This window comes from Hyaena hyaena, unplaced genomic scaffold, assembly GCF_003009895.1.
Source record: "Hyaena hyaena isolate Hyena2069 unplaced genomic scaffold, ASM300989v1 scaffold_35, whole genome shotgun sequence".
NCBI classification, from domain to species: Eukaryota; Metazoa; Chordata; class Mammalia; order Carnivora; family Hyaenidae; genus Hyaena; species Hyaena hyaena.
In genome coordinates, this window is record NW_024080667.1 from 97144 (window position 1) to 106330 (window position 9187).

At 49.5% G+C, this 9187-nt stretch overlaps 1 long non-coding RNA gene across 1 annotated transcript; it reads left to right on the forward strand.

Moving 5' to 3' along the window:
* The first annotated feature begins 683 nt into the window (after positions 1 to 683).
* On the forward strand, positions 684 to 2999 carry LOC120229838. Its single transcript, XR_005527851.1, has 3 exons — positions 684 to 936; positions 1529 to 1689; positions 2914 to 2999. It is a non-coding gene; the product is annotated as an uncharacterized LOC120229838 (long non-coding RNA).
* The last annotated feature ends 6188 nt before the right edge of the window (positions 3000 to 9187 follow it).

The window sequence follows — 9187 nt, forward strand, 5'->3', positions numbered from 1 at the left end:
TATTTATTTATTTTTTTTTAATTTTTTTTTTAAATGTTCTTTTTTTTTTTTNTTTATTTCTAGGAGAGAGAGAGAGAGAGCGTGAGCAGGGGAGGGTCAGAGAGAGAGGGAGTCACAGACTGAAACAGGCTCCAGGCTCTGAGCTGGCAGTCAGCACAGAGCCCGACGCGGGGCTCGAACCCACGAACCGCGAGATCATGACCTAAGCAAAAGTCGGATGCTTAACCGACTAAGCCACCCAGGCACCCCAATATTTATTTATTTTTGAAAGACAGTGATAGAGCACAAGCAAGGAGGGGCAAGGAAGAAGGAGACACAGAATCCGAAAGGGGCTCCAGGCTCTGAGCTAGCTGTCAGCACAGAGCCCGATGTGAGCCTGACGCAGGGCTCAAACTCACAGACCATGAGATCATGACCTGAGCCGAAGTCCGGTGCTTCACTGACTGAGCCACCCAGGTGCCCCGCAAATTTTTTTTTATTAATTTTTTTTGAGAGAGAGAAAGAGAGACAGACAGAATGCAAGTGGGGGAGGGGCAGAGAGAGACAGAGACACAGAATCCAAAGCAGGATCCAGACTCTGAGCTGTCAGCAGAGTCTGATGTGGGCAGGGCTCTATTAACTCTTGAACTGTGAGATCATGACCTGAGCCGAAGTCGGATGCTTAACCGACTGAGTCACCCAGGTGCCCTGGGAAGCCACTGTTCTTGCCCAGCCTCAGGAACCATGGGATCAAACACAGCAGGGGTGTAAGTGAATAAACCAGAGGTGAACCAGGCAGAGATGTCCAGAAGAGTGCAGTCTGGGGCACCGGGAGAAATGGACCCTGGGTACGGCCCAGCCAGTGCCCTTACTCCCAGCAGGGGGAGCTCCGTGACCTCCACACCCCCCACCCCCAAAGATGGAATTTCAGGCCAAGGGAAGGGCTTCCTTGCTCAGGTGAGCCTAGACCAGGAGCTGCCTCACCCATAGGCAGATGTCCTCTCTGTTTTAAAAGCTTCAGCTGTAACTTTGAAAGACAATGCTTATCCAAGAGTTTGTGCACACTTTTGGACGAGGTAAGCTGCCTGCTGCCTGTTTCTGGGGAGGACCACGGGGCTGTCAGAAACAGAATTTGAGGGGGATGCCTGGGTGGCTCAGTCGGGTAAGCATCCAACTGGCTCAGGTCATGATCTCATGGTTCATGGGTTCAAGCCCTGCATCGGGCTCTGTGCTGACAGCTAGCTCAGAGCCTGGAGCCTGCTTCAGATTCTGTATCTCCCTCTCTCTCTGACCCTCCCCTGCTCACGCTGTCTCTCTCTCTCTCAGAAATAAATAAAACATTAAAAACTTTTTTAAGTGATTAAAAAAAAAAGAAACAGGGTTTGAGGGTCGCTCTGCCAAGGAGATACAAAAGCATTCCTTATTTTTGTTTGTTTCTCTCTTTTCTTTCCTTCTTTTTTCCAAACATATTTTATTTCTTTTCTAGGACAGGGGCTGTACCCTGCTGCCTCTCTGATTACCCACTGCACTATTTATATTCCTCACCCAGAATCCTAGCGGAAAGGAGGGCAGACTGATGACAAATCGACCCTGAGACTGTGATTGATCCTCTCTGTGTCTGCAACACTGAAGTGGAGTTCTGTTTTCTGAGCCTGCAGGTGCTCAGGGCAACGAGCGTGCTGGCCTGCCCCTGAGCAGGGTCTGCAGTCTGTGAGGTCACTCAGCGTAGCAGAGGGTCCCTGGAATACTGGAGTCTCAAATTTCTCTCTCTCTCTTTTTAAAAAGTTTATTTATTTGCTTATTTATTTTTGAGAGAGAGAGAGAGAGCATGCACAAGCAGGGGAGGGGCGGGGGGGGGGGACAGAGGATCTGAAGTGGGCTCTGCACTATCAGCACAGAGCCCGATGTGGGACTTGAACTCACAAACCATGAGATCATGACCTGAGCCAAAAGCAGACACTTAACCAACTGAGCCACTCAGGTCCCCCAAAAGTTCTCTCTTTCTATAAGTTAAAAACTAAGAGAGGGTTTTCAGACTTAGAGGCAGTTCCACCCATGGAAAAAAACCCAGGCATCTAATATACAGGCAAGAAGGTACTAGAAGAGGTGTGCTGGGGTCCCAAAGCCCAGGCGAGAAGACTTGGAGTTAGCCAGGTAATCGTTCCCAAGGGATCTGGTGTCTGGTGTGTGTTTTTTTTTTTTTTAATGTTTATTTATTTTTTGAGAGAGAGAGAGACAGGGCAGGAGAGGGGGAGAGACAGAGAGAGAGGGAGACACAGAATCCAAAGCAGGCTCCAGGGTCTGAGCTGTCAGCACAGAGCATGATGTGGGACTTGAACCCATGAACCACGAGATTATGACCTGAGCCGAAGTCGTATGCGGGACCGACTGAGCCACGCAGCTGCCCCCAGTGTCTGTTTACCCACTGAAGAAACTGAGGCCCAGAGACACGGAGTGTCCTGCTTAAGATCAAAGGGCGTTCAGGACAACTCATCACCCAAAAGGCATGACCTCTGATACGTGCAACCACGTGGATCAGTGTCCAAATGAATGTGCTGGGGGAAGGGGAAAGCCTACCAACAAAAATTCCTAGGCTCTGGCTGTCAGCAAGCCCTTGTGCTCAACCATAGACCCCAATACTTGAAACCGGGAATAGACGAGGGCACATTCCTCACACTCTAACTGCAGCCCATTGTCCTTATTTCTTATCACACTTTCTTAAAGCATTGACTTTGTTTTGCAATGACCGGAATATTCTAGTTGCAATGCCAGAAAAGCCCTGATAGCAATGGAATGCCTGGAAGACCACTCCCCGCACGCCCCCTTCCCTGCCAATGATCTGTGCCCCTGCCCATGATGACACATTCTCCCCCTGATCTCTTGCACGTACTCCCTTAACCTCTCTCTAGAAAATTCTAAATGTCCCTCTTGCAGGTGGAGAGGTTATCTGTTAAGGCTCGAATCTGCCACCATCCCAGCTGCCTGCACCTGCAATAAATACCTCCCGTTCTCTTTTCCAAGCCCTTGTCTCTTGAGTTACTGGCTTCTTTTGTGATGAGTTTTTCTAGCACTAGTGTTGGCAAAGCCAGCCAGGAGCTGTACCCTCAATTTGTCCAGCCCCTTCGGGACGGCCACGGCAATGCATCAGGGCTTACCTGCTCGTTTCCTGAGTTGGAAGCTGTGACAGATGGATTGGTAACAGTTCCATTTATTACAACTTTAGAAAATGCAAGTTAATCTAAAAGGACAAAGGAGGCCACGGTTGTCTGGGGAAGGGGAGGGGCGGTGAGGGGGAGGAAGGCCATGTTCATGATTTTGATGGCGGTCATGCTTTCATGGGGATAGGTAAGAACTTTTAAAATTATGTTCTTTTTTATTTAAAAAAATTTTTTAACATTTTTTATTTTATATTTGATAGAGAGAGACAGACAGAGCATGAGCAGGGGAGGGGCAGAGAGAGAGGGAGACACAGAATCTGAAGCAGGCTCCAGGCTCTGAGCTGTCAGCACAGAGCCCGATGCAGGGTTCAAACTCACAAGCAGTGAGATCATGACCTAAGCCGAAGTCAGACACTCAACCAACTGAGCCTCTCGGGTGTCCCTCAAATTATATTCTTTAAATGTGCAATTTATTACATGTCAATCCTACTTCAATAAAGCTGTTTACAAAATACTCTTCCATGATCTATCCCCCATCCCTCCAGATCACATTCAGATAGCAGATACAAAATTTGACTCCAGTCTCTTGATACTTAGGGCATTCTGGCCAGGATGACTTTCTCTAAGTCACTTTATATTCATGTGCTATGAAGAATAGCAATTACCACAAAATTTAATGGCTTACAACAGCACAAAACAACACCCATTTATCATCTCCCGGTTTCTGTGGGTGGGGAGTCCATGCGTGGTTTAGCTGGGTCCTGCGCTCAGGGGTCCCACGAGGCTGCAGTTGAAGGGCCGCCAGGGTTGGGGTCTCAGGTGAGGCTCAGGGTCCTACTCCAAGCTCCTGTGATGGAATTCAATTCCCTGCTTCCTCCAGGCCAGAGGGAGAGTCTCTTTCTTCAAGATGCTCATTTAAAGCCACGCCCAGGACAGTTCCCCATGTGATTAACCCAAAGTCAACAGCTGCAACATCCCGTCCCCTTAAAACCTGAAATGTAACCTAAACACAAGGACTGAAATTCCATCATTTTTCGGTCCCACCCATACCCAAAGGGAGGGGAGGGACAGGGTCTGCACACTGGAGGGTGGTGGTGGGGGGGATCTTGGGAGCCATCTGAGAACCCTGCCTCCCTGAATTATCTCTGTCCAGCAACACACAAGTAAACCAGTAGATAAGATGTACACACAGGCTTCAGAGGGAAGCAGCTTGGAGTTGCGATCTGGTTGCACCCTCACCCTCTTGTTTGTTCTCTATTTCCTCCTTGGTTCAGTGTTCTAATGAGCTATTGCATTGAAAAACACCCCCATCGTTTGGGGGGCCCAGTCCCCTCAGCTGGCTTGGAGTAGTCCCTGGAACTCCCATTTTGACAAGACCCGGGGGCCAGGTCAAAGCTGGAACAGCCCTGAAGAAGATCATGTTTCTGGGGAGCAGCGAATATAACTCAAATTCTGAGGAAGCCAGGGCCGTGGCTGGGGTTTTAGAATAAGGAGCCTTGTGTTTGGAGCCAGAGGGAAATAAGATCAAAGAGCTCTGTTTGCGGTCAAACAGGTGGAGAATAAGGAGTCGGGCAGGGGGCTACATGCTGACCTCAATGAAATGTATCTTACCCTGCCCAATTTCCAATGTCGTTGAAATCCACATAACATACAACTACTCTTTTAAAGTGTATAATCCAGGGGCACCTGGGTGGCTCAGTTGGTTAAGTGTCTGACTCTTGATTCCAGCTCAGGTCATGATCTCACAGTTTGTGAGTTTGAGCCCTGCATCAGGCTTTGCACTGACAGCAGAGTCTGCTTGGGATTCTCTGTCTCTCTCTGCCTCTACCTCACTCAAGCTCTCTCTCTCTCTCCAAATAAATAAAATTTTAAAAAAGTGTATAATCCAGTGGCATTTAGTACATTCACAGTCTATGCGACCATCACCTCTTTCAACCCCAGACATTTTCCTCAGCCCCGTACGCATTCTTGGGCTGCTGTTCCACACTGGGATAGGTTGGGAACGAGCCCAAATCAAGGGATGTGGGTCCACCCTCCAGATGGGGAGGGTGAAGTCCACATCATACCTTCGAGTTGGATGCCACCTCAGGGGTTGAAAATGACAGTTTCAACGACCTTTTTGAGTAACTGATTTTAAAAAAGAAATCTGCCAGCCAAAGACTATATAAACCCCTCTTGGGAGGACCATGTTTACTTGGATTTAGAGACTCAGGTCACGAGAAAAGAAAAGGGAGAGAAACAGAGAGGAATTATGAGTCACATTCTTTGTTCAGTCTTTCATCCCAAGATGGTTTGAAGAAGCATCCCTATCACTTACAGGGATTCCGTTAAATTGAGAATATGTGGAGGGAAAGACTGAGATTTCCTTCCCAAAGCCTCACCCAGAGCCTTATGTATGCCTGTCTCGTTTCAGTTAATCTGAGAAAATCCTCCCCTTACACAAGAGAAAATCCCTGGCCCCATATATTAGAGAGCTTGGAAGGTGTGGTTCAGTGTCAGAGCCTGGGTTACGAAGCTGGTGCGGTTCACAGAGATGGCGGCCAGCCTGCCATCGTCCAGACGGGCACCGACCATAAGTGCTCATCGGCGCTTATAGTACCTGTAACGAGTCGCCTGCTCCCTTAGCACCCCCACTGCCAAGAGCATCCTGCCCGCCCTGGACAGGGAAGGACTTTACAATATACATGCGACATCCTGATAATTTCCAGGAACCAGCTACTCAGTCATTTCTGCCTAATTGATGGACAGCCTGGGATCTCTTCCTCCTCCAATTACCTATGCATCACCACCCCCCGCCCCTGCCCCGTTTATTGTTGGGTGACTTGCTATGTAAGCTGGACAGACATCAGAAAGCCTGGAGGTTTAGCAAATGTCAGGATCCTTCCTGCTTTGTGGAATGTTACCTGGTGCCACCACACCCTTGCTCAAGAACTTTCAGTGGCCCCTTAGGGCACAACATGATGGGCCCAAACTCCCCTGTCTGTCTGTCAAGGACTCTATTGGGATGTAAAGTGACTGCTTACAAAGGACCATCATTTGAGGGCTGCTCAATATTCCTACCTCTGGGGTTTCACCCACTCCCCCGTTAGAAGGATGCTCTGGACCCCACTGCTCAACTGGGATGAAAATGCTGTGTCCCTCATTTGGTTTGGTTATGAACCCCTCCTTCAGGGGCAGTGGCTTGCCTCCCCTTCCCCACACCCCCATCCCCCGCCAACATTCCTACTTTCTGCTGATTTCCCAAGCCCCAAGCCTCTCTGTCCCTCCTGGCTCCTAGAATATCCCTAGATCTTTCAGGAGCTTCTGTTGACCGCGGTGGCGACAGAGGGACTCAGAGGAGACAACATCTATTCAGAGATAGTGGTGGAGGGGAGCCTGGGTGGCTCAGTCAGTTTAGCATCTGCGTCTTGGTTTCTGCTCAGGTCAAGATCTCACAGTTTGTGAGTTTGAGCCCCATGTTGGGGTCTGCACTGAGAGCACGGACCCTGTTTGGGATTCTCTCTCCCTTTCTCTCTCTCTCTCTCTCAAAACAAATAAATAAACTTTAAAAAATAAAGATAGTGGTAGAGAGGGGACACAGTTACAAAGCGGGTGGGGTAAAGCAAAATGAATGTGTCCGCAGAGATAGAATTGGAAGTAGTTTTCCTTCCCCTCATTTACAATACAATTAATGGTAATAATAACAATAATTTTTTTTAAAAAAAGAGGAAGTAGGGGCGCCTGGGTGGCTTAGTCGGTTAAGCGTCCGACTTTCGCTTAGGTCATGATCTCGCGGTTCGTGGGTTCGAGCCCCGCGTCGGGCTCTGTGCTGACTGCCAGCTCAGAGCCTGGAGCCTGTTTCAGTCTGTGACTCCCTCTCTCTCTGACCCTCCCCTGCTCACGCTGTCTCTCTCTCTATCTCCTAGAAATAAGTAAAGCATTAAAAATTTAAATAAAAAAAAATAACATATAAACTGTAATTGTTTTAAAAGACAAGTGTTTTGTGTTGTTTTTTTTTAGCACATACTATATACCACGTATTCTGTTTAAATGAAGTTCAGGGTTTTTTTTAACATTTANTGTGCTGACTGCCAGCTCAGAGCCTGGAGCCTGTTTCAGTCTGTGACTCCCTCTCTCTCTGACCCTCCCCTGTTCACGCTGTCTCTGTCTCTCTCTCTCTCCTAGAAAAATAAAAAAAATAAAAAAAATAAAAAAAGAGGAAGTATATTTAGACACTCTGTGCAAATATAACTGGGAAAAATAATGCAAAAGGCTTTTTAAAAGTGTAACGGGGTTTGTGTGGAGTCCAATCCATAGTTCGATGTGTGGCCATGATATTTCAAGGCCCGTGGGGATAGATCTTGAACCAGGGAGTGGGGAGGGGGTGATTTTGCCTACCAGGAGATATTTCTGATTGTCCCAACCGGGAAGGGGGGTTACCGGCATCTGTGGGTGGAGACCAGGCATGCCACTCAGCAGCCTAATGCATAGGATGGCCCCCCTGACAACGAATTGGGTCCAAATGTCAATAGTGCAGAGGCTGAGAAATCTGCCCTTGAACCATGACTTCCATACTCACCTGGTCAACAGGTGATCCTGAGGCATTTTTAAATAAGAAGCATCCCGACCGGGTACAATGAACGGGATTCCAGGAATGGGGCCTCACCAAAGTCTCTAAATCTTCCAGAGGTGATGGTGTCTGCACCCTTGCTTCTCCTTGTTGGACTTGGGGTAGACCGAGCAGAAGGACCTTGGCCCTGATCAGTGGTGGAGTCCGGGGCCAGTTTTCTGCTTCCTAGTACAGGCTATTGTGACTACCTGCAAGTCAGGGGCATGGTCATGCCCTCCCTCCCGCCACTCTCAGAGAACCCAGGTGCACCACTTGGCAGGGAGGCCTGTGTTGGGTCATGCCCGCTAGAAGCTGAGTCTGAGACCAGGATCTGTGGGCACGTGTGATTTATTGAGATAGAGCCCCTGGAAGATACCAGTAAGGGGTGAGGGAAGCAGAAGAAACCAGGGGAAGGAACGGTATAAGACTGGGGTCAGACGTCTGGCTTTAGCTGGTTCAGCAGGGACCCCCAGAGCCTGACTGGTCCTCCAGGGCCTTGAGACAAAGGAGAGGGGTTTTTGTATCCCTGGTCTGTCCCCCCTCAGTCCCTGGGGGACTAGGGGGCTAGGGGAAGGGGGAAGTGGTGTGTTGTTGCCCATCCCTACCAACTGTACGCATCTCTTCCCAGCTCCAAGTTCAGTGACATCACATTGGTGGCTTCAAATCGACCCAGGGGCTTGGTTATATTTACAGCCCAGGAATCAGCCAATGCTACACTCAGGAGCGTTTTTCTGTGAGCCATTGTCCCAGGACCCCACTTCGGGAGGGGCGGTGCAACTCCCAGGTGGTGGCTTCAACCACCCAAGGCCAAGTGCCAGAGAAGGTTCTAGAAGGCGCTGTTAGAAGAAGTCCCTGCAGGAATGTCAGGAAGGGAAATGCCTGACAGAAGCTGCATGCCAGCTGCTTGAGCTTCCGGGGACAGCACGGCACATGCCCCTGCCCCAGACATTTCCGTGAAGGCCGATCTCCTTTTATCAAGCAACTCCGCTACCCTCTTGGGAGGCAAATGTACATCTTCCTAAATCAAGGATTGTGATTTTGAGGGAATGTTGGCTCCCGATCTTGCAGTGGGAACCACTTCCTAGCAAGAGGCGATGCCATCTGCTGAGGGCGGAGAGCCATGGGGAAGGAAGGACCCTTCAGAGCCTGGAGAGCCTCCCTTTCGCAGGACCCCTGGCCACACCAGCCTGCTCATTGCCCCCAGCCCTGCCTTCCTGGACACAGTCCACCTGCCCCTGGGTTGGGTCAGAGCAGGTGTTCTGAGAGCACTTCTTCCTCTCCCCAGGGCGCTGACCTCCCTTTGGGAGTGTGGTTCAGGTCCAAGTGTGGTTTAGGACCACACTCTGTGCCCAAAGACAGGCTGTGATGATGATAGGAAATGCTGTGGCTGGAAGGTTCTCTAGCTGAGCCTCTTCAAGCATGTTTTACGTGGAGGAACCCGGTATGCAAGCTGCCATCAGCT